At 36.7% G+C, this 25,096-nt stretch overlaps 1 protein-coding gene across 2 annotated transcripts in view; it reads right to left on the minus strand.

Moving 5' to 3' along the window:
• Nucleotides 1-21,426, minus strand: part of sema3b (sema domain, immunoglobulin domain (Ig), short basic domain, secreted, (semaphorin) 3B) — a 92,031-nt gene extending 70,605 nt beyond the window's left edge. For both annotated transcript variants that reach the window (XM_028453952.1, XM_028453953.1), the window contains exon 1: nt 20,886-21,426. The gene's annotated coding sequence lies outside the window, so the exon portion shown is untranslated. The remainder of the gene's footprint in view (nt 1-20,885) is intronic.
• Nucleotides 21,427-25,096: the final 3,670 nt, after the last annotated feature.

Below are 25,096 nucleotides of genomic sequence, written 5' to 3' on the forward strand. Positions count from 1 at the left end.
TGTCTACTGCACATTCCCGTCCTGTCATTTCCTCTCCTTCTACTGTTTTGATGCTTTTATTATTTAGTGCCAGCCGGCCCCCGAGCACAGAACCATGGCATGCAAACGTTGGAACAGGTGGACGATGATGATGATGATGATGATGATGAACACTACAACTGTAAACCTACCTAACCCAAGTGCTGACGCACACAGAGCTGATTAACAGAGCTACGCATAATGTATACGTGAACACACAGACATACGCTGAGGTAGCTGATTCCCTTCTTGCTAACGTGAACGGACGGCTGGGCTGAATTATCGTTTCCTCTCATGACTATTTGATGTCTGGTTGGATGGAGCAGCTCAGAGCAGAGCCAGGGGCCAGGGTGGGGCCTGGTGGACTGGAATATAGCAGCCAGTGGATGGAATTCATACAATGAATGACAACAAAGCTTGACTGGTGCGTGTCATTATGTAGAAAACATATATGATACAAGTGAAGATGAATTTTTTCACAGCGTAGGAGGATTGCAACGTGGGCGAGCGAGTGTTGTAGGGGTTCTGGGAGCATCCACCACATGACATTTAGAAATGTATAACCCTCTGACGGTTAAGCTAAAGTTTTTTTGTTTTTTTAATCTTTGTTACTGCCTTAGTTTAAAGCCAAATGTCATGTGTAATGTTTGCAGTATATTTGGGATGGTTATGGACACGCCCCCCAACTCATTATTTTAATATTTTTCTATTGTTGTATTTAGTTTATATAGTTTATATTGTTTATATTGTACGATGATTATGGATTACAACGCTGAGGTTGCACACAGTAGAGCTTTAGTTCTGGGGAAAAAATGAATGAATCTGATTTATTTGTGTTGAATGTAAAGAGCAACACGTTAGTTTTCAGAAACTGATGGAATTTCTCTAATAGAGCAAATATTAGCAGAGTTACGGTTATTTAAATTAACGTCTTCTACTAGATGCGTTTTGATGAGTTTGTAAAATCCGGCCGTAAAGAAGACATGTCTGGACGTATGGTCCTCTATCCTCTTATTATACTGTATACTAGTATCCACAACTTTGACAAGGTCAACCAATAGTGTTCAGGGTTGGTTTACGTTATTTGACCTATTTTACCTAGACCCAGAACTAGACTTAGACCTAGACTTAGACCTAGACTTAGACCTAGACTTAGACCCAGACTTAGACCTAGACTTAGACCCAGACCCAGACTTAGACCCAGACTTAGACCCAGACCCAGACTTAGACCCAGACTTAGACTCAGACCTAGACCTAGACCTAGACCTAGTGGCTAGCAAAGCGAAACATTCCATCCCCAAGCAGAACATTCACATATTTATGCCTTAAATGTTTTACAGAATGTGCGGTGAGTAAACAATAACTTTATTCTTATAAAACGAATTAGTCGTCGCTATCACCAGACGCTACAACTGCGTCACACTGATGATGTTAGGATATACAAGGAAGTACATTTAGTTCTTAAAGTTGATGTATTAGAGTGGGAGAATATGGAAAATGGTTTAGATACAGTAAGTAGGTCAGGGTTTCCCTAAAGCTGCAGCTTCTGTGGGATCTTTTCTTTCTGCTGTGGTTTTATTAAATGTGACGTTAGGAAGGAAACTCAGTGAACCATCCACAGGGTCATGGTCACACACGGAGAGCAAAGGCAGGGCCAGGTGGTCCGACCCAGATACCCAACCTGAAACTGTTAACGGCTGGTAAGGCAGCAAATACCATATTTACCACTCTCTTTTTAACCAACACCCATTCTATACTGTAGGCATGCAGCAATGTTGATGTATTAACCTCTTATTATCCTCAAATATTACTAATACATTTTACCCTGGGGTCCTTTGATCCAGAAAATGATTTTCAGAAAACTGTTGACCAAGTTTTAGTGTCAGACACTTTGTTCATTTGTTGAATAAATAAATAAGTCCTAATAATTAAATATTGACCCGTTCTCTATCGCCACCATCAGGACAAACTTTTACATTAGAATTAAATTATCTTGAATAGTTTTTTTTTATCCAAATCTTCTCAAATTGAATTTGTGGTGAACATTCATGACTCTCACACAATGAACCACATTGATTGTTGTTGGTGACCCCCCTTTCCTCTTATATATATAATATTTATTCACTTATTTTTATTTCCTTTTTTGTAACATACATAAATAGCCCTCTTTCTACGTCACTTTCACTGTGAAAGAGCTGTTCCAAAACCTCATTGACAGTAAACTCATCTGTTTACACTCAAAAGTATGAACTGTGTAGGTGTAGAAATGTAAAGTCACACACAGACGGAGAAGTTTTACACAGCTAAAACAGTTTATGGTCAAATCGACCCCAGAGGAACAGTAATACGTGCACTATGTTCAGCATACTGAGAAAATATCATTATTATGATCATTTTATGCTGAACCAATCGTCCTCATGTTTATGCTCCGTCCATCCACTCTTTTCATGATATCTATTTCTTCGTGTTGCGTCATCGCGATAGGACGAGCATGTGCAGAACGGAAATAAATCAGAAGTAAAATCAGAATAAACCAGCCACTGACTCAGATTTAAGATGAATTCTGATATAGAAGCGAATTATGGCCAATTTAAGCAAATTATTTTGGGATAATCGGGAATAAACTCAAAATTGACCCCAGACTAATGCCAATGTGTGCAAATTATGTTTAGCACATTGAAAATATATCATTTTTTTTAAATGATAAACATTGAATGAGGTCAAATTGACCCCAAGGAAGAGGGTTCATGAATGCCATCATGCATTGTAGTCCAATTATAGTGTTTCCTTCTTTGAAACTCACTAAACATGTATTTCTTAGTAAATACGTATTTCTTTTTAGTGAAATTATAATACATACAATGAAAACCACTTGCGGCACAATTTCAGCACGATGTGTTAAAGTGCCAGAGTCGACTGTTTCAGGTTGGATGTATGACAGGAGCTCACATCCAACCTGCTGAGAGACTTCCACACACACCATGGAACACTCTGACACTCTATGGGTCGTTGGTTTTCACAGACGTCTCGCTTACGTGGCTAATAATTTTTCTCTCCCTCTGGTGTTAAAGACTTTAACATAAGTGTGTGCGTGTGTGCCTGTGTGTGTGTGTGTGTGTGTGTGTGTGTGTGTGTGTGTGTGCGTCAGCCTGTAGGTGCGTCCTGCTGCTTTAAAGCTCCACCTTCAAAAGTCAGCTCAGCACAGCTGGTTGCACAGATGTTTCCTCTAATCCAGATCCGTGTGGCAGAGCACTGCAGCCCACAGCACATGTCTATCACAGGTGTTACACACTAAATGTACGTACACATAGTGAAGATTTAAAGGATTATTTATTATTCATCAGTGGTTCTCAAACTTTTTTTGGCTCTAATCCCCCTTCTCTTATTCCTGAATCTAAGTCCCGCCTTTGTCCGACTACAACATCTTTCTCAGAATAAGAAAAAAACTCATCTATAAATCATAATGATGGAATGAACAAGTGCTAACACACATTTTAAAGAATCTCATTTTGTAAATAAATGAAAGAAACTGTATTTAATGCAGTGGTTCTCAACCTTTTTTGGATCGTGACCACATTTTGATTTCAAGAATTTCCAGTGATGCCAAAGACATTTTTGTTTCTAGAATTAGTTTTTGATCATATTTGAGCTCAGATCAATTTATTTTACTGCATTTTAGTTTAACTAGATTCACAAAGTGAAAGTATAGAAATACAGTTGTTTAAGATTGTTTTAATTTTTTAGAAAAAAAAAAAGAATATTATAAAAATGTCAAAAGGTGACCTTTCAGGTGACCCCATTTAAACTCCATGTGACCCCACATTGGGTCCCAACCACAAGGTTGAAAAATACAGATTTAGTGGCTGCTGAATATATCTATTTCTATAGTTTTTATCATTTACATTTCATGCCGAAGGTGGGATCAAGACTGACTCTCTGTTAATTTTCCACTCTGTCTCTCTCTCTCTCACTCTTATTTGCGTACCCCCTGTAGTGTCACACGTACCCCCATTTGAGAAACACCGATGTACTCAACAGCTCTGTTTTATACAATTAGTGTATTAGGGCCACATTAAAATAAAAACCTGAGCACTACAAGATTTAGGTCATAATAATTGTAAAATAACATTGTAATTTTTTGAGAATAAAGTTGTCTTTTAAAAAAAAAAATCCAAATTTTTACAAGATTACAGTCAACAGGTCATTTGTGTTTTCTAGAGAATGTGGAGCATTTTAGTGAGATTATATTTCTCTTTAGGTTTCACACATGTTTAAATACACTGTTTTCACTTTAAGGACTTTAAAGAAACTGTGCATTGAGTTTAAGATTCTAGCCGGGGGCGGGGCAAAAGAAAAAATAGAATGTTGTATACATCCTGCCAAAATAATTAGTAACATAATTAATAATGTTTAATGCTGTAAATATATGACAAGATCTTTCTACTTAATTTTTGCTGCAGTCCATTGTGAAGAAGAATTGCACAACAAAAGAAGAACCAACCTAAAGTCTCAAAAGTTTGAGACCATTTCACTGAAAACTTACACTACACACCTGAGATAGAACTAACATCTGTGACATGAAACTAACATTAATATGTTAGCAGCAGAAAATAATTTTATTATATATATTAAAAAAATAAATCTGAATAACATTTCAACATAGTTTCAAAACTGCATCAAAAACTTCTGGACCAATGTTCTCACTGCAAACTCTGCATATTTTGCAGACGTGTGCGTTCGTTCCAACCAGAGAACCAGACGGGTTTGGAACTAATAACCTCTTTTATTGTGGAGGAGGAAGTGGATGGAAGTGGTCGACTTCAGGGCTTTTTGTTGCATTCACTTCAACAGGGAATTTTGAGCCATTATGAGTATTTTTAAGATACAGATTTATTCTCATAAAATTATGACTATTCTCAAAATATTACGACTTTATTGTTATAGTGCTCAGATTGCTCATTATTTTAATGTGGCCCTAATACACCATCGTATAATTGTACTTCTGTTTTAACCCTGTGTGTGTGCGTGTGTGTGTGTGCGTAGGTATGTGGGTGAAACACACCCAACATGTCACAGCCTGTTTCTCTTTTTTTCACTGATAATTACTGCTCAGTCTAAGCTTTCTGCAGAAAACTGGTCACTTATATTAACCCTGCCTTTCATCTATGACCATTACTCTGACAGACACACACACACACACACACACACACACACACACACACACACACACACCATAACCACGGTTGCATGACGTTTTTTTATTTTGGAATTAAAGTGTTCTTTCTGTTTACATGGAAATTATCGCCTTTTTATTTAATTATTAATGACAATTTTCAATTGAAATGAGGTGTTTACAAGGTCTGTTGTAATTTTTTTAAAGAGGGTTTAACTTTTATTCTGAATAAAATGGGAATTAAAGCTCTGATGTAAATGTGGACACTTAAAGATATTCTTTATTCACACATTTAATAAAGGAAGTTATTGGACTGAAGAAATGAAAAGTGTAGCTATAATCTGTTTTACCTGTGGTACTGACCTCTGACACTCACTTTTAGAACTAAAGGTGCTTTTTCTGACCTGCTCTAAATTGCTCCATTACCTTCCTGTCTCATCCTTCATCACTTTGCTTCTGTGATCTCCTAAATCTGCCATTCCTTTTTACAGAGTGGGGGGGGGGGGGGGGGGGGGGGGGTGACGAGAAAAGACAGAAAGCAGAAAACTAAAGAAAAGCTCTCCTGTTTGAATAAAAATGAGTAGTTGGTATTATATAAACAAACGTCTGTTTGCATTAAAGGTTTAACTCTCATCTTTCACTGTTTTTAGTTATTATTAGATTTCACTAATAATCTCACTTTGTTTGGAGACAAGTCATGACTTTTATACAATATATTCCCCAAGTCAATCACTATACTGTATATATATATATATATATATAATACACGTTTCAGCAGGTCACACACTGGGGAAATTTTGAAATATAGATATAGAAAAAAAACCCATTGTTTTTATATTCTAAGAAGTAGTGGTGGGACTCGATTAAAATTTTTTTTAATTAATTAGAAATGTTGTAATTAATTAATCTCAATTAATCGTCTAATATTTGACATGTTTTTCCCATTTAAATGTATTTTGGTAATTAATTATTCGCAATTAACGCAATAAAGTCGCAGCAGCGCTAATGTATAATGAATACATGAATGAATGCTTTTGACAAAATATTACAGTGACTTTACTGCCATACAGTGAAACTCGATACATGCTTTGATAAAGACAGATTCAGGAGTACAGCCATTTCTGATTATTGTTAGTTCTTTTTTTAATTTTTTATTTTTATCTGTGGTAACACGATAGCTGTCATTTTCTCAGCACCCATCATCACACTAATGTTTGCAGATTACATCCATCAACAACACTTTATAGTTTCAGTCGTTCGTAGTAAAAACACATGTGGCTGGAGTTTCCATCACAGTTCATACGCAAGATGAAAAAGTGTCAAAGTAAGTATAACTGAAGAAAAAGCCCAGAAGTATTTATCCAGTAACGTTTAGTTTCGTATTTTTTCCTTTTGTCTGCGTTGCATTCAGAGCTCAGGTCTGAGGTGTTTTCCATGGAACCATCCAACCCTGAGCCTCCAGGAAGAAGACCTGCACATCTGAAATGTGAATTTCATTTAGCTACGGCCTCATACCTAACATATTTTATACAGAAAACCTGCCAGGATGCCATAATAATTCAAGACTGGGACAGAATTTAAATAGTGTTGAAAAACATGTGTATCAACGTCAGGTGTTAAAATGTTAAACAGATGAAATATAACACAGTAAACACATTAACAACTTTAAATATAAATTAAAAAAAAACAGATTTTAAACAAATATAAAGCTGAGGAGCAGCATGTTGACCCAGGGCAGTAATGTCAATATAGGTGAGGTCTGCACCTTTATTTATGTAATTGTATTTGGCAATTGAAAATTCTTATTATTTTTCTTCCTCAACCCCTTTATCCTGTAACTCCTCCTATATTAATGCAGCACTAATGACACGTACGTCATCTCATAGGGACAATGTTTACGATGTGTCGTCCACCTTTTTTGGTGCTAAGGTCAAGGTTGTGATGAGTGTCAAAAAACAAATTTGTTCATATCTCTACAAATATTTGTTGTACAAGTTCGATGTTTACATTTATGAAAAGTTCATCTCAAGTGGAGTATTTTATTTTGTTGGACCAAAGCTGTACGACCTACCCGTAAAAAGATTGGTAGGGGTCGAAGTTCATGACGTCACAAAAAAAAACAAAAACAAACACTTTTTCTCTCTAACTGGGCCACAAATCGAGATAAAGTGCTTAGACTGGTACCATTGAACAACATTTGCTTTCAATGTCATTTTTTACATATTTAAGGTCAAGGTCAGTCATTATTACTTTAAATTTAATTAGTAAAAAGAACAAACTTAACTTGTCAAGTTTCAATTTTCAAATGCCAAATACTTATTCTCCTTGCAAATACAGGTCTTGCCTAGTTATTATTGTGTTCATATGTACTGTATATAGGGAGCTTACATTATCATTATAACTTGTATATAATATTACTGTGTACATTGTTTATGTATATAAATGTATGTATGGGGTATGCATATATGTGTATATATAAGTAGCTCATAGATAAATTGGTTGCACTGGTTATAAGAGGGATAGGATTAAATAAGTCAGACTTTTTCCCACTCATTTTTGAACGTGTAAATGTTTTATTGAAATCTTCATAAATTGTGTTTTAGTGGCATTTCTTTTATTTTATGTGTTTTTGTTTTTACTTGTTAAAAAATAAATAAATAAAATCAAATAACTCTAGATCAGGGGAGTCAAACTCATTTTAGTTAAGTGGCCAAATATGGAGCAGTTTGTCCTCACGTGGGCCACAGATTTTATGTTGGAAAACAAGTCATTTTAACATTATTGTGCCCTGGTTTGCACTTCTACATATACATTAAATACAAATTATGTAAGAAACCGACAATATTCTAGCAATAAGTGACAGATATCAGTCCCAACAGGATCTACACTTTAACTTTCTTTATATTTTTGACAATTTTCTATAAAATGATGGTAAATATTGTCATATCTAAAGGATTGTGTAAGAAATTTTAGTTTTTTCAACTGTTTAACGTTAAAAATGACTACAATCGTGCATTATAAGCACCAGGAAAACTGTGAGCACCTGCAAATATAGTTGAGTTTCATTTACACAATGATTCATGTTTACTTTCTACTGCGGGCCAAATTGGATGCTCCAAAGAGCCGCATTTGGCCCCCGCACCATTAGTTTTACATGTGTAGACAGTTATTGAGAGTATTCATAGTTCAGGTTCTCTCTCACATAAAACTCCTTCAAAAATGCTCTCAAATTTGAATATTTCAATACCAACAATTCTCAGATATTATATAGCGTTACTGCACAGAAAAGTCATTTATTTACATTCATTTATCTGATTAATATTTGTATACTTGACCTATAAAACATATTTCAGTGTTGAGGTTGACACGCCCTAACCACAGAGCATCAGACGTTTGAACACACACACACACACACACACGCACACACACACACACACACACACACGCACACACACACACACACACACACACACACACGCACACGCACACACACACAGTGACACTCCCATCACAGTCCCCAGGTGCAGCTGGTGGAGATGGAGGCTCTCTGAAGGTGAACCCCATGGTGGATAAAGGCGGGGTGCTTTACTCTGTGACTGTGTCTATCTCTACTTTCATTTATTCTCTACTATATAATGTCTATATTTATAGAAATTATGGAAAGCAAGTCCAACACAAAGAACATTTGTTTGAAGTAAAAAGGCTCAAACTAGCATGAGATCTACAGGAAGTGTCTGACTGGAAGGTTCTGGTTAAAGGATGGAGGGATGTAGCTTTTATCTGGAGGAGGGGAAGCCAAATTAGAAATGTGGCATGATCCCCACCTCCTGGGACAGAGTCAATTAGCCTGCCTTGAGGCGCTGCCAAGAGGCTGGGGGATGGGGATGGTGATGGTGGAGAGTAGGGTGGGCGTGGGTGGGGGGCGCTGAGGTGACGGGCTGAGACGGGACAAGGCCAAGGGCATAGGCAGAGGGCGGTAAGTATCTGAACCATTAGAGGGAACCTGTAGTGAAAATGTATATTACAAAAAAATGTGTTTAATGTATTACAAAACATGTGAACCTTTTTAATAAAAAAAAACCCCCACATTAACCCTCGGAGCATCTTTGTGACCAAAAGAGACATTTTAAGTGTTTTTATTTGTTTGCCTCTCAATATTCTGGTCATTTTTAACGTTAGTTGTATGAAATTTTGCCACTGTTGTGTTTTTTTATTTGCTTAATTCTAAAGTCCTGTGTATTAGAAGTGTTAGAAAAAGGAGATACAGTATATTATGCATCAAATTTGTCCCAATGACTCCCATTGTAACCACATTGTTTTCATATACTGTAATCATGACATATCACAATGGTTTTCAAGTAATACCTAATAGATCAAAGCCTCTACCTTCAAAATAAAGTTAAAGTATGTTTCAGGTGTAATGACCCCTACAGAACATTGCATTAAGTATTAGATCAACTTCAATGAATGTCAGGATTTATTTATCTTGCAAAATATACAAGGTGTACAATCATAATTTCTTTGTGCCAAAAATAATCCATTAAATTGAATTTCGCTATCAATTAATGATACAATCAAGGCTGTAACATTTTTGGAAATACTGCATAAGTTGTTTTTCCCGCTGAAAAAATTAGAAGTCATGAAAAAACGTCCATACAATTTTTTTTTAAATTATAATACATTTTATATTCATGGAAAGGTCTGAAGTAGTTGAAAATATCTGATGCAGTGGAAGTAAAAATAATATGAGACATACCGTTTATGAACACAAGTATATGTAAATTTAAAAAAAGTGCGCAAGGGTTGAAATGACTTTTCAGAGTTAATCCAGACGTCAGCTCCATAATATCAGTACAGGATAAACACTTATATGAACACATATCCTTTCACGCAGCTTTCATCACAGTTTCTAACCATATTTGTGCACTTCCAACGCCTAACTACTCAGCCATGGCTCGTTTCTGCTGCTGACAACAGCTCTGTTTGTTCGGTAGTTGGTGATATTTAATCCTCTCCAAACATACAACCTGGATGCTGCACTTTATCACTGAGGGAGAGGTTCGTCACGGCTGCTGAAAACTACACTTACACAATGTAAACACACCTGTTATGCCTCTACCTCCCACAATGCACCATTTATTTAAAGCTAAAGGCCGTGCTGATCAAAGAAAGTGCATAATAGGCATAGTTTATGCCCAAAGGTAGAAAAAATAGAAATAAAAATAAATAAATAAATAAAACATATATATACATATTTTGTTTGTTGGTAATACATTAAACACATTTGTTGTTATATACATTTCTACTACAGGTAGAATTTAAACTTAGCTTGTATTCTAATTATACTTTTGGTTTTATTGATTTTAGTGGATAAAAAGCAAATGGCAACTATTGGAATGACCTTTAGATGGGCTCAGTTAGCTCAGTTAGCTCAGTTAGCTCAGTTAGCTCAGTTAGCTGTGCTGATTATGGGCCAAATCCTGTGTTTTCATTATAAAGCTCATCATCATATTGATTGAGCGTACGTGCTTTTAATAATGTGTTCAGCAGGTCAACCAATAAGATGGATGTGCTCAGTGAATCCCAAACTGTTCCTAAGTGATTAGAATAAGAAGTAGATAAGCTGCTGCATTCAGAATAAGAAGAGAACCATGACATACATTTATTCCATTTACAATATTTAATTCAACTATTCACTAATAATCTAGAATGTACATAACTGTGTTTTTTGTTAACTCTCCTATTATCCTCAAATATTGCACATTTTTTTTATTGTGTCAGACACTTTGTTTATTTGTAGAATACATAAATAATCCTTTCATAATGAAACATTGATCTGTTCTCTAGCGCCACCATCAGGACAAACTTTTACATTAAAATGAATTTATCTTGAATAGTTTTCATCCAAATCTTCTCAAATATACTGACAATATTAATGAGCACAAGAGTAGTGTAGAGTTAGTTTATCTTGAAAAATATTTATTCCAAATTATTTCAAATTTGGAATGACTCACACAGAATGAACCATATTGATTGATGTTGGTGACACCCCCCCCCCCCCCCATCCTGTCTTACACATATTAATTTACTTATTTTTCTTTTTTTGTAACATATTTGGTGTTATTCACTATAAAGTCACTTTCACTGTGAAAGAGCTGTTCAAAAACCTCATTGACCGGAAATCTTCTCTAAGAGAACAATGAGAGAGAGAGAGAGAGAGAGATTATTGTTTTACACATAACATATAAAACAGAGGAACACCACTATGTACAGTATGTGTTCAGCTCATTGAAAAAATACCACCATGATCATTTTATGCTTAATCGATTGTACCCATCAAATTAGAAAAAGGCATGAAATACGAAGCAAAATTTTTTGAATGATAAATTTTGAATGGGGTCAAATTTACTCCAAGGATAAGTTTTAAATCAAGTTGTTTTTTTATGGGTAATACCATTCTTACTAAAGTGGAAGTTAAGAAATAGTGATGATCAAAATAACCAGTGTTTTACTTTTTCTGTTTTTGTTTGTTTGTTTGTTTGTTTTGAATTTCAACACAAAAACTGACGATTGAAAAATGACGACAGTTGATGCACTGAGCACAACAGACTAACAAAACTAACAAATTAATTCAAAAACATTGAAAATGACATTAATAATGAAGTTAGTGTTTCACAAAAAAATCCCTCTTTATTCTCTCCCATCTTTCTTTTTTAAAGGAGGGGGTGAGGATGGGGGTGAGGATGGGGGTGAGGATGGGGGTGAGGATGGGGGTGAGGATGGGGATCCATAACGTAGGAGAGAGAAGAGCAACACAGACAAAAGGGAAAGAAGAGTTCATAACAGGGAGGAGAATGTGAGGCATTTCATACAAAAAGACAACAACTCAATGCACAAAGGAAAACAAAAAGAAAAGAAATGTTTTCAAAAAGTAAAGTTAAGTAAAAACAGACAAAAAACCACATCAGGACTGTCAATAATGTGTAAAACATAAAATGTGAATGTGTGGAGGATGATCTCCAGTGGTCTCATTAGAGTCAGACTGCAGCAGGTATGATGGACACGTGTGTGTGTGTGTGTGTGTGTGTGTGTGTGTGTGTGTGTGTGTGTGTGTGTGTGTGTGTGTGTGTGTGTGTGTGTGTGTGTGTGTGTGTGTGTGTGTGTGTGTGTGTGTGTGTGTGTGTGTGTGTGTGTGTGTGTGTGTGTGTGAAGGTAGTAGTCCAGCAGATCTGTAGCAATATTATTTTTTAAGATGTTCACTTCTGGAAGAAAACATGAACATTTGTACACTTTTTTTTTTTTAAGTATTCTGAATCCATTTTTAATGAGATCCACACAGGAAAAACAACATTTCAATTCTGAAAATATTTGAAACGTTACGTTTATTTGAATATTAATCAGAGACCAACATCAAAAGTTTGAGTTTAATGAATGTACATGTTGGCGAGTGCTGCAGAATAAACACATCATCAGATTAATGCTTATGCACCAGGATCACACTGGATATAAACTTCCTGAGAAATAAATGAAAATAGAGATATTAATTCACCTTTTGATGGGGATTTAAATTCAATCATTCACCATTTAAAAGGTATCTTTGTGATTTCTTTGCAGTCACAACTGTGTATGACAATTTACAGTATTTATAGATATATTATTGAATTCCATGACCCTGAAAACCTGTTTCTATGTCAAAAAGAACCAAAGTTATGATAAAATATCAAAATTGGTAATACTGATGGTGGCCATCTTGGATTTCTTGATTTTGAGTGGGAACTATTGGTTTATTTACCAGCGTTTACACACGTACATGCTATCTTCTAGAAGTGAACATGTTTTTAACATATAGCTATAGTGAGTGAGTGGCAGGTAGACAATAGTGAGAGTAGCGTTAGGCTGATGTTCACACTCTGTAACGTGCTTCATCTGACAGGCTGTGTGTGTGTGTGTGTGTGTGTGTGTGTGTGTGTGTGTGTGTGTGTGTGTGTGTGTGTGTGTGTGTGTGTGTGTGTGTGTGTGTGTGTGTGTGTGTGTGTGTGTGTGTGTGTGTGTGTGTGTGTGTGTGTGTGTGTCACTTTAAGGGCACTGAAGTGTGTGTGGATATGTGAGAAGGATGCTGAGCATCTCATTATTTTCCCATCTTTCTCTGTAAGCTAACCACTCAGAGCTCACCTTCAACACTGCATGACTGCTCAAGGTGAGAGGACATGACAGGTTTGGACTACTAACACACACTCGTAGCAGTGCAGTGGCAGGTCAACTGAAAAAAAGAAAAGGCTGCTCTGTGATTCTGATTTAAGAAGTGAAAAAGGAATTAGGAGGAAACCTTAGATCAGTGTTTAAGACAAGGTAACACTTTACATAAAGTTTTATACCAAAAGCTGACATTTCACTGTCTTTATCTGTCATTAGCATGAATAATGTGTCATGGAGGCTGTTATTAAATGTAATTTGCTAAATGATGACACATTTGGAGCTATGTTGGCATTTTTTGGGTTAGGTGAAGAGATCTAGTGGGGTTGGTTAGGGTTTGGACATACATGGAGTTTACGGGGGGGAAAATTTTCAGTTTTCCCAAAATCATTTGAAAAAATACAATTCTTAATATAATGTACATAATATACAAATATTTAAGTACCAAAATCACAGTGACTAGGAAATAATAAAAATTCAAAGGTTTACAAAATAAAATCAAGTAAAATAGTTTGAAAGCAGCCAATGACATGTGACCCTCCTGCTTCCCGTAGCAGCTCAGAGCTTTGTTTACAACATGGCGGACACCGTGGGTGCCCCGTAGACTCATAAGTCTGTTGTTTGTAGTGATGCCCTGAGAAAACAAGCGGACTGGAACAGAGAACAACCAAACTCTGTGCTCAGTGCGCACTTGTCTGGATGTAGTTCTGGTAATCTACTAGTTTCTTCTTTTGTTTCCCCCCCAGCAAGAATCTCAAACTCCGCCTATGCGTTAGTGTTAAGGTAACAATCATCACTTAATGACAGCCTTCATGACATTTTATTCATTATAATGCCAGGTGTGATGTCATAATAATGACAGCGTTATGTCAGCCTTTATGTATAAAACTAACCGCAAGTTTTACCAAAAAAATCCCAAATAAAAATGTTAATAAATGAAACTTTGTAGCCTATATTAACAATACACAGTCATTCTTATCAAAGTATCTTGAATAGGAATTTTAAAAAAAAACCCTCAAAGAAACACACATGGTTGAAAAAACCCTTTTTTTCTATTCATGTCTGTGCGCACACATGTAGAATGATCTGTGAGCATCTTCATGTGCCGCTACGCGCTACGTTTGGTTAAAGAACTTTTTTTTATTGGACGGTGATTATGGTTACCAAGTGGAAGCACACAGGCAACATCGGGGGCAGCTAAGTGGCAGCAGGGGTCCTCAGGTAAAAACTGGAGCATCTGAGCAAATGGCCTGTATTAAATAGATGTGCAGCTGATGAATGTGTTTCTGGGTTATTCAGATTAAAAACAGGGCCTGGAAGTCCTTTTTGTGTCCAAGTGCACAACAGTTATTACCACGGTACTGATTAAAAAAGGGAAAATAAAACAGAACTTCCCCGTACACTGTGCATAATAGGAGAGAGTGAGAAACAGCTCAGGCTTGATCACCCTGTAGCTGACCACCTTTGATGTCTAGTTTTAAAAAGGCAGAAACACCCCCTCATTCAAAGATTCAAAGAAACACTACTGATGATGCATCCCAATTTACATCCTTCCCGTATCTGAGACACAGCTCCCACGCCACCCACTACTGGTAAACCTCATGTTGACTACCATCTTTTGGCACCAAAAATGATTCTTTTGTCATTTTGACACTTTTTGCACTACTTGTTGTTGCCCTACTTAGCATTCTTCACCTTGAAAGGTTGAGCTTGAACTACTCCAGGTATCTCTTCCCCTTTGTTTGTCTGTCCTTTGTTAACCCAGTGATAAATTAGGGGGAACTATCTCCACTGACCTCAGGTTCAACCCGTCGCTTTTTCCACCCATCCACCCATTATTTGGGATATCCAATGACATGCTAAACACAGTGATCTGTTATCTTTCTTAGAGCTCATATATTTTTACAAAGTCAAAAGAAATAACAAAATAGTTTGATAACAGATCTGGTCAAAATCTAGTCCAGACTTTTACATTAACTATATAGATGGATTTGCTTTTTGGTTGTGATTAAATTAAGCACAATATGATAAAAAAAGAATATTTCTATTTAATGTGTTTATCTATTACTGTCAAAAACTTGAACATCAATGCCAAGAATCCTGGTTTATTTTAGACTCCATAGTAGGGCTGTGCATTGCCATGAATCTGACAATACGTCATACGATTTATGATTCGCATGTCACAATACGATATATCCCGATACTAAACAATATGAAATAACAAATTTCAACTTAACGAGTACAGACTGATTTAAAATACAATTTAAAGTTGCCGTTGTCGTGTCGTTGGATGCATCGCTCCACATGGGTGGTTTAGTCCTTCAGAGGGACGTCCTACAGACACAAGTAGCAGCGCTCCAGCTTCCTGCTGCCGTGAGTTCGCTCTGCAGATATCTCGTTACGCCTCGTTCTCATCCTGCGAGGATTTGCCGTTGCTGTGTTGTTAGGAGGTGTGGCTCCGTGGACTCCGTCCTCCTGTCCATCACAGTACGCTGCGTGTCCACCTCTAACCTCAGAGACGTTCTCCCCCTCCATCACTTCCTCTTCTGCTTCTTCCACTTCCTGTTGTTTCTGCTCGTCTACAGAAGGACAAACTGGTGGAGTGTGATCAGGAGAGTCAGCGCTCCGTCTGTCGTCCTGAGTGGCGTTCTGAGGCATCTCTGGAAAAACTTGACACTCATCAGTCTGCATCTGATCTATGTCAGGGTTCTCCTCCACTTCCACTTGCACTTTGTCCTTTTCCCCCTTCTACTTCCTCTCCCTTATTGTTATTTTCCTCCTCTTCTTCTGGCTGCGTTCTGTTTCTCCATCTGAGTCTTCTACAGACTGGATGATGAGGAGACTCAGCAGGAACATCTCAGCCTGTTTCAGAATCTTCTCATTGAAATCCAACTGATCCACAATCACCTGTGCGTAGGCATCAGGCTCCTCCCCCCGCGGACAGAATGCAACGGCCCAGAGAACGCAGACCTCCACCAAGCAGCCTATTTCCACCCATAATGTGATTTCCACCCGATGTCGTAGTCCTACATTGATTTTATATACACTATTCAATTTATTGATAATCAAAACATACCTTTAGCATTTGAAATAACAATGATATTATTGATTGTCATATAGTTGTTCAAATATTGCAACCTTGTCACAAGTCACGCTCTGTGAGGGACAGTTATATTTTTATTCTTCTTTTTCTTTTTTATTTCAAAAGTAAAACAAAAAACTTTAATATATTTACAAACTTGGCCATCGTAACGGTGTAGTGGTCTGAAAGTAACTATGACATCATCAACAAGAAGTTCTACGGTGTGGATGGGAAAATTAATGGGATATATATATACATATATATATATATATATATATGTATATATATATATATATATATATTTTTTCTTTTGGCACCAGAACATCCCTATAATGTAATCCCCTTCTTCCTTGTCCCATTTATCAATTTTCCTGAAAATGTCATATAAATCTGTTCATAGCTTTTCAAGTTATGTCGCTAACTGACGGACAGAATGACGGATAAACGGAGGGTCAAACATAACCTTACCGCTCTGCGCTTCGCGTGAATAAAATGAAGACGATGAAAGTTTGATGCTAACAGCCTTTTGCATTTTCATTTAAACGAGAACACAACCTCCTCCCTTCTGTCCCCTCCGGCTATATCGGAATAAGTCAATATTTTAAGAGAGCAGAGACACTCATTAAATATTTCAAACAAAGGAAAACCAACGTGGTGGCGGTGTGCTCCTTCTCTCTTCTCACCTTGTCTCCTCAGCTCTAGGAATCACTTTACTTCCTTCATTCCTTTGTTATTTCCCAAAAGAAAGAGCGAGAGACGAGCAGGCAACTCACACAGAGAAATAGACAGAAGTTAAGACACACTGTAGTTATCCTGTTTTTTCTACTGACCTGGTTGATATTTCCAGGGTTAAAAGAAAGGTTAATGTGTTTTTCTGCCAAAGGAAGAGTTGAGCTGGAGGTTAATGGGTTTGAAGGTGTGGTGAGGGATCAGTCTATACTTATCCAGCCTATAGGTGCTCAATTAATCAGTAGGCCATCAGCGGGCCCACCTTGAACCCACACGAGATATTAAGGTACGCACTAGCCCGCAACACTGATGTAAAATGATGGCACGTATACAGCCTGCGACCAGGCAGTGATTAGACGTGTTCTATAAATACAGCCTGTCCTGGGAGAAAAGAAACAGTCTGACGCACTATCAACACTGTTTTTAAAATACACAATGATTAGCATGAGCAGCCCAAGCAGAGACTCATTACAGAGATATTTAAAGACCATCAGCTATCTATAGTAATTATTGATGCCAATATTCTAACATTGTTATGTAAAACATTGTCTTTGCAAACAGTGCCTTTGACTCTCTAGATGTATTTTGTTAGATGAAGGAAATATAATGTCATTTAAGAACCACCACATACAGTATCTAGGGAAACTTGGGCCGACCTCTTCATACTTGTTTTTAATCTAATGAAAAAATGTAAAAATGTATGCATTATAACAATCTATCCTTGAAAAATATCATGTAAACCTTTTTAAAATATTTCCATCATTGAAACAATAACAAAAATATCTCAGAAATTAGAAAAAATGAAGAGAAAAAAGATAAATAAATATTAAATATACACTTTAATAAATAACTGATAGTTTCCATCCCATGATCCCATGCTGACTCAGCTTTATTCTGTCTGTTGTCATGGAGACGGAGGTGATGAGGTCTAGACCAGATGATGAAACTTCCTACATTCTAAGGTTCTCCCAGTGGTTCCTTGGTTTTCTAATCTCTCTCTGAACCTCCATGGAGGTTTGATCATCCAGGAGGATCTTCATCATGATATTTATTCATAAATCCACCAGTATTTGGTCTCTTTTGATCCATCTTAGACTTTAGTCTCTTTTCTCTTTTCCTCGTGTGATGATTTTGTCAAAACAAACAGCATCTTTAAAAATTTCGTTATATATGAGTAAAATTGCTGTAATAACATGATACTGTAAAGATCAGAGTCTTCATTTAATACAAATTTGAATAATTATTAATTTAATGACTCATTTTTTAGGTGCATCATTTCACAACAGGTCCCCAAAAATGAATATGCTAACATACAGTCAATTAATTGACTGTTTTTAATTTATATAATCAAATATTGACATTGTGCATGCATTCACATATGATATGAATACCTTGAATAATCTGAGCACACTATAAGCACATATTTCATTAAACAAGGGTGTACAAGTGTAAACACGCCTTACAATAACTTCATTTGGACATAAACATGTTCTTCTTTCTGAAATATGGGCTTGTTATAGCCTACAAAAATACATCTGTATCACCAAACCCAATATTTAAACATATGGGAACAAGTCAAAATCCATTGTCAATAAATCTAGTTCAACGATAGTTTTTATTTGATTTTTGCCCAAAAAAAAAATCTTACAGTTCCTGAGAATTGTGTGTGTGGTGATATTTTAAATGTTCTTTAATTGTAGAAAATGTTAAGTGAGCATATTACAGCATGTACATGCAGACCTGAGAGTAATTACGTCTTCTAAAAGCCCAACTTTATAAAGAGGGAAGATGATATTTTTACAGTAGATGTGGTGTTTATTTCTTAAACATATCTGTATTTTTATAGCTCTTTTCTTAAAAGGAGCTCCAATCTGTTCTCATTAGAACTCAACTCAGGGAAAGCACCTTGTGTTTATACTGGAATGACTTTTTACTCATTGGAGAACAAATCAATAAGGTTATTGGGATGGGGTAGTAGTGTTGTACTGGAACAGTTGTTTTAAAAGTCAAAATGAGCCACAATAAGAGCCTGTCCTGAAGAAAATGCAAGTGAGAATAAATAGATACAGTAGATAGATAGATAGATAGATAGATAGATAGGAGGTGCTGGCCCATGTCATCGAACACTGCACTAGCCTAGCGTTAGCTAGCATTAGCCTAACATTAGCATTTCATTGAATTTTTGTATTTATCTCAAACATAAAACAATATAAAGCAATTGTTGCTCACCTAAAAAGAGCCCCAGCAATGTTTGAGAAGCGAGCAGTATCCTAGGATTAGCTAGCTTTAGCCTAGCAATAACATTAACCTAGCATTAAAATTAGCCAAGCATGACCATTAAGCTAGAATTAGCATTAATGTAGCATTATTATTAGCATTAATGTAGCATTATAATTAGCCTATCAATAGCATTACCTAGCATTAGCGTATCAATAACCTAGCAACATCATTAGCCTAGCGATAGCATTAGCATTAACCTAGCATTAGCATTAACTGAGTATTAGCATTAACCTAGCATTAGCCTAGCAATAACAATAACCTGGCAATAGCATTAGCCTAGCATTAACCTAGCATTAGCATCAACCTAGCATTAGCATCAACCTAGCATTATCATTAACCTAGCATTAGCATTAACGTAGCATTATCATTAACCTAGCATTAGCATTAACCTAGCATTAGCATTAACGTAGCATTATCATTAACCTAGCCAGTTAAAAAAAGGTTAAAAAGGTTGAAGAATGGCTGAACAAATGAACGGGAAAATTCTTTAACAAAAAATTTGAATAGTTACAGAAAAACTTGAACATAGCAGAGATATCCTGAATTTTCTGAACATTTTGATACTTTACTTGTTGAAATTGGTTGAACATTGTGGGAATAGTTTGAGTACATGAACTATTGATAAAAAAAAATGGAATAATAAAGTAAACAGATCATAGTGAAGTTGCCACTGCATCCTCACTATTAAGGGTTATAATAAAACTACACACCCATAACACAGAGCATCACCTCACAGTAGGAAAGTATGATGGTTACACAAAAACACAGACACATATATACAGTATATATATACAGTATATACAGGTATAGGTTCACAGCAGTGGGACAGCAGATAATCACACAGTTATGGGGTACGCATCTATCATTATTTAGGGGATTTCAGTAAAAACCTGAAGCACAAGCAAATAAGATTACACAACTACAGTTTTCAAAAGTGGAATAAATGTTAGAAAGAGGAGACATGACACATCACTACTGACTCAACAAGAAGCAAAGCCTGAATAAAAAGTGCCTCCTGTTGTTTTCTATTAGGACCAAACTGAGGAGGAAATTGTGACTGTAATTCCCTCTAAATGCCATACGAGGAAAAAAGCGATTCCAAAAGTGAAATACTTTCCTGGTTTCTGAACTGGAAAATTCATCAAATCGTTTAACCAAACTATTAAAAAAGCATGCAGTGGGTTTTTGGAGAAACTGCAGAAATCAATGCTCCAAAATATGAAAAGCTTCAATAACAACATGTGTATTATGGCTTTTATCATGAAGTGAATTAAAGATGAAGTAAAGCATCCACATGTCAATCCTCACCAAACCAAGCCAAGTCTCTGCATCAGTTACTCAGTTATGGAAAATGTTCCTCTCCAGTCATGACTAACACAGCACGAGATGTCGTTTAGTCACTAATCTCACCTTCTTGTGCGGTTTCGTCAGCACTTGTCCTGTTCTAGTCCTTCAGCCTCTGAGTCCTGTTGGCAGGTGCCAACATGGGGCAAAGCAAGTAGTCCACAGAAATAAGGAATCTATGGGATTTGTCCGGTCTCTGATGTCCTGCTGATGTGTGAATTATCACCAGAACACCAGCACGTGCACCAGAGCAAGTGGGTTCTCGTCCCACAACTCCCAAGGTCCAGAAATTCCTGAGTCCTGAGCTGAAGAGGGAGCGTGGCTGAAGCTCTCTCTCTCTCTTTATTCCTCCTTTCCCTCCCGTCCGTCCGTCCAGATAGGAGGGGAAGACAGTCAGGGGGTGGGACAGAAGACACAAGCTGCATTCAGCTGACTCTTTATCTCTGGTGTCACTCCCCCTACTCTTCCTCTGTCCGTTTTTCCCTGTGTCTCTTTCTGTTTTCGCCCTAACTTTTACGCTCTGTCTTTTTTCTTGTTCTTTGTGGCAGAGAGTCTTTCAGAGCTCGGCAAGGCGTGAAAGCAGAGCTCTATGTGACACACAAGTACTCACACCCTCCTCTTTCTTCCATTGCCACTCCTTCTGTTACAGTCCAGAGGTAAAGTTGCTCTTTCTTGCTCTGTTGTGACTCAGGCTGTTCTTCTCTTTGGTCCCGTGTAGCTCTGTGTGTGTCACTATTTTTGTGGTTTTAGTAATAAAGATCTGAGAGTCAGTTTGATGAGGGCACTCAACATTACAAAAATTCTTTCCATCAAAATTTTCCACTCAGTATTTCAGCAATAACTCTTAAAAGTAAATGAATTTGGGGACCAGACGCTACAAACAAACGATGTTTGGCACCACATTATAAGCAGGTCATGGTCCTTTTCTCTATGATGGACAATAACAATCAGTCCATCCAGGATTTCGCGGCCAATTTCTGTGGTTGTTGCGTTCTAAAATGCCTGGTTTTGCAGCAACGTTTTCAAAAAAACTGGGCAAAAGTGGCAGCATTTTGAAGCTTTATTATTTTCTATAACTTAAACTGGTCAATTTGTCAAAAAAACTGCTACCATTTTGGACGGTACCTGTAATGAAGCTCTATCAATGATCAGATATAATAGTAAAGGTTTAATCAGGTTTTTTCCTTTAAAAGCTTATTAAACAGTTGCGTTCGTGGGACACGTTCACCACTGTTTGGCTGGAAAGAGTCAGTTTGGCTGTAGTGACACAGTCTGTAACCAGACTAAATGGTGATTCCACTCACACTGGGGACTCCTGGTGGCTGACGGTGGCTGCCAATTTGAGAAGTTGATGTGGCTCACACGCTGACACACGGAATCAACCGGAACCTTTAGTCAGATTGGCTAAAATTGCTCAGAATTAGCTGTGATTGGACAGAATTTGCATTAATAGTTGCGATCCCAAAATTGTGAATTCCTGGAGTGTCTGATGATCTACCAGCTTGGAATACCCTAAAGCACACATGTCAAACTCAAGGCCCGGGGGCCAAATCCGGTCCTTTAGACCATCCAATTTGGCCCGCAGGACAAAGTAAAAAGCATAGAGAAAACATGAGTTATTGTGTAAATTATCAAATAAGCAGCATAATATGCAGTTATTTCAAATTCACCATTTTAATAAAACTCAACATTATTTTTAGGGGTTTGCATTTTTCCTTTATTTATATCACATGAATGAAGTCATTTATAATTCCAAATTGTCTTGTAAATTTCTATACAAAAATTGATAACAAAATCAATAATTTTTTAAGTGAATTGAACTGATAATAAAAACTAGGGCACAATAATATTAAAACTGTTCTTTTAATCTGTGGCCCACGTGAGATCAAACTGGTAAAGTTTAACAATCATTTCAGTCTCAACACACGTGTGCATTAGAAGCACATAAACTAGAGTAAATGTTTTGCTAATTGTTCACAGACCCCTAAAATGGTGTTTAAAATGAACATCTCTTTCACAGCACCAAACTCATGAGAACTATTTTTATCATTAGAATCTGACAAAATGATAGAAGACAAACCTGTAATTATTCACTATTGTACATCATTGTCCGTCACTCGCTTTCTTTAGCACCATAATAAGTTATGTGTTACTTACTGTACTGCACTGGTTTTTTCTCAGTTCTCCCGTTTCCTCCCCCAGTCCTAAAACATCAGCGTCAGGGTCATTTGAATCACGTAATGACTTTAAAGAGTTACTGTCTGTGTGACATTGAGTTCTGCTTAGGGTTGGGCATCGTTTACATTTCAATAAGTACAGTATATATGACAGGTCTTCAGGATGAAATAGTTTGAACCTCTCCATTCATTTTAATCCGATGAACTTTTTACTTTTTATGAACTTTATTAGGAACGCAAACACTTCTGGTGAATTCTTCTTCGTTGGTGTTCATTGGCTTCTTCTTCAGTTTGGTGGACTGGGTATTAAAGGTAGAAATTGAAATTAAACATTTTGAACGATTCCGGGAGAATCAGAAAGTTAGTCCCAGGACCAATTGATTCCTAACCCTAGTTGTGATTGAGGATAGGTTAATCCCCCAACGAGTGTGATAAACTACTACAGTACTTAATGATTCATATTATTAATGAAATAGATTTCTAACCTGTCCCACCTATCCTATGGTATGGATGTACGTCTCTGTACAACTACTGCATCATGTACTTTGATCCTAGAATTAGATTATGTTCTTACATATTACTGATAATACACACTAGCGTTTTACTATTGTTCATGGAAATAGAACTAAACCAAAACAATACCTGCACCAATCTAACGTGGACGAACACACACACACACACACACACACACACACAGTTCCGTCTGTCTGGCTCTGTCTCACTGGCACCATTCAGTGGGACATCTCTAGAGGCTGCAGTGTTAGCCAATCACAGTGACCACTCAGCAGCTTTCATTATCACACACACACACACACACACACACACACACACACAAACGGCAGGTCCTGTGAGACGATACACACTAGAAAACAATGTGTGTACACGTGAGTGCGTGAGGAGCCAAATTGACAGGCTCCTCCTCCAGGAAATGTGTAAATAATCAACATGAATCACATTGTGACATCAACAGATGCTCCATTCTAACAGATCTCATTCCCTCATTTAGCTGTAATCAATAATCCTCCTGTAATAGTGATTGTGTGACGCTATTGGTTAAAACTGACCAATGAAAGATCTATTCACTGTATCACATCACACGTCTCTAAGCTGTTGATGTTTTTAATTTTACTGGAGCTGATCAACAACATTATTATTACCATCCCAGAATTTATCTGCTTAAGATTGAAAAAACATTTTTATATATAAAAAAACAAAAAAAAAAAACATCTGTTTTGACATACAGTATGAGTCAGAACTTCATTCATTCCTGATGCCACACACACCACAACAGCATCAGGAGTAAATATGGGTCATTATTATTATCTGCTCACCAATATTATCACATGATACTTGCCATAACATTTTACATTAGTTGACATTTGACAATTTATAATTTTTTCCACATGAGTTGTCTTGGGCTGACATTAGATGTAGAGCAATCGTTTCCTGACAAATGTGATGTTTGTTTTTTCAACCACTAGCCTTCAAAAAAGACGAGGATGAAAAACATTAATAGTACTTTGTTTCTACAGCACATATAAAAACAGATATGTGCTGTTTATTTTTAACATTAAGCAGAAAATACATTTTTCACAACTGAAGTTGAATTAGTTTAGGGATTTATAAATCATTAAATGTTCTAAATGCTAAATCTAAATGTTAAATATTAACACTAAATGTTAAGTCTAAATCTTAAATGTGAAACCTGTAAAAATCTCTCCAGATTGTAGAAGTTTGACGCCATGTTGACAACATCCAGAATTTAGAATTCAGCTGCTTTTTTTCCATTTCCATTAGGAAGCACACACACGCACACACATGCACACACACGCACATGTTTCCAACTCCCCATTAAAGAACCTCCTACTCCTGTTTTCCCTCTGAAGCCTGTGAGTACCTGAATTATTTGTTTTTGCTGCAGCTTTTTGAAATTTTGTGGCTTATCATTTATTTATCACATATTGATTTTCTACATCCTTCTGCACAAATCAGCTTATGATCTGTTTTTTTTTTATAGAAACATGAAACTGTGCAAAGCAAGCTCTCTTTACTATGTTTCCATCTTTCTCACACAAACACTATTTTATACTTTAACCCTGT

This window comes from Gouania willdenowi, chromosome 7 (genome assembly GCF_900634775.1).
Source record: "Gouania willdenowi chromosome 7, fGouWil2.1, whole genome shotgun sequence".
NCBI lineage: Eukaryota > Metazoa > Chordata > Actinopteri > Blenniiformes > Gobiesocidae > Gouania > Gouania willdenowi.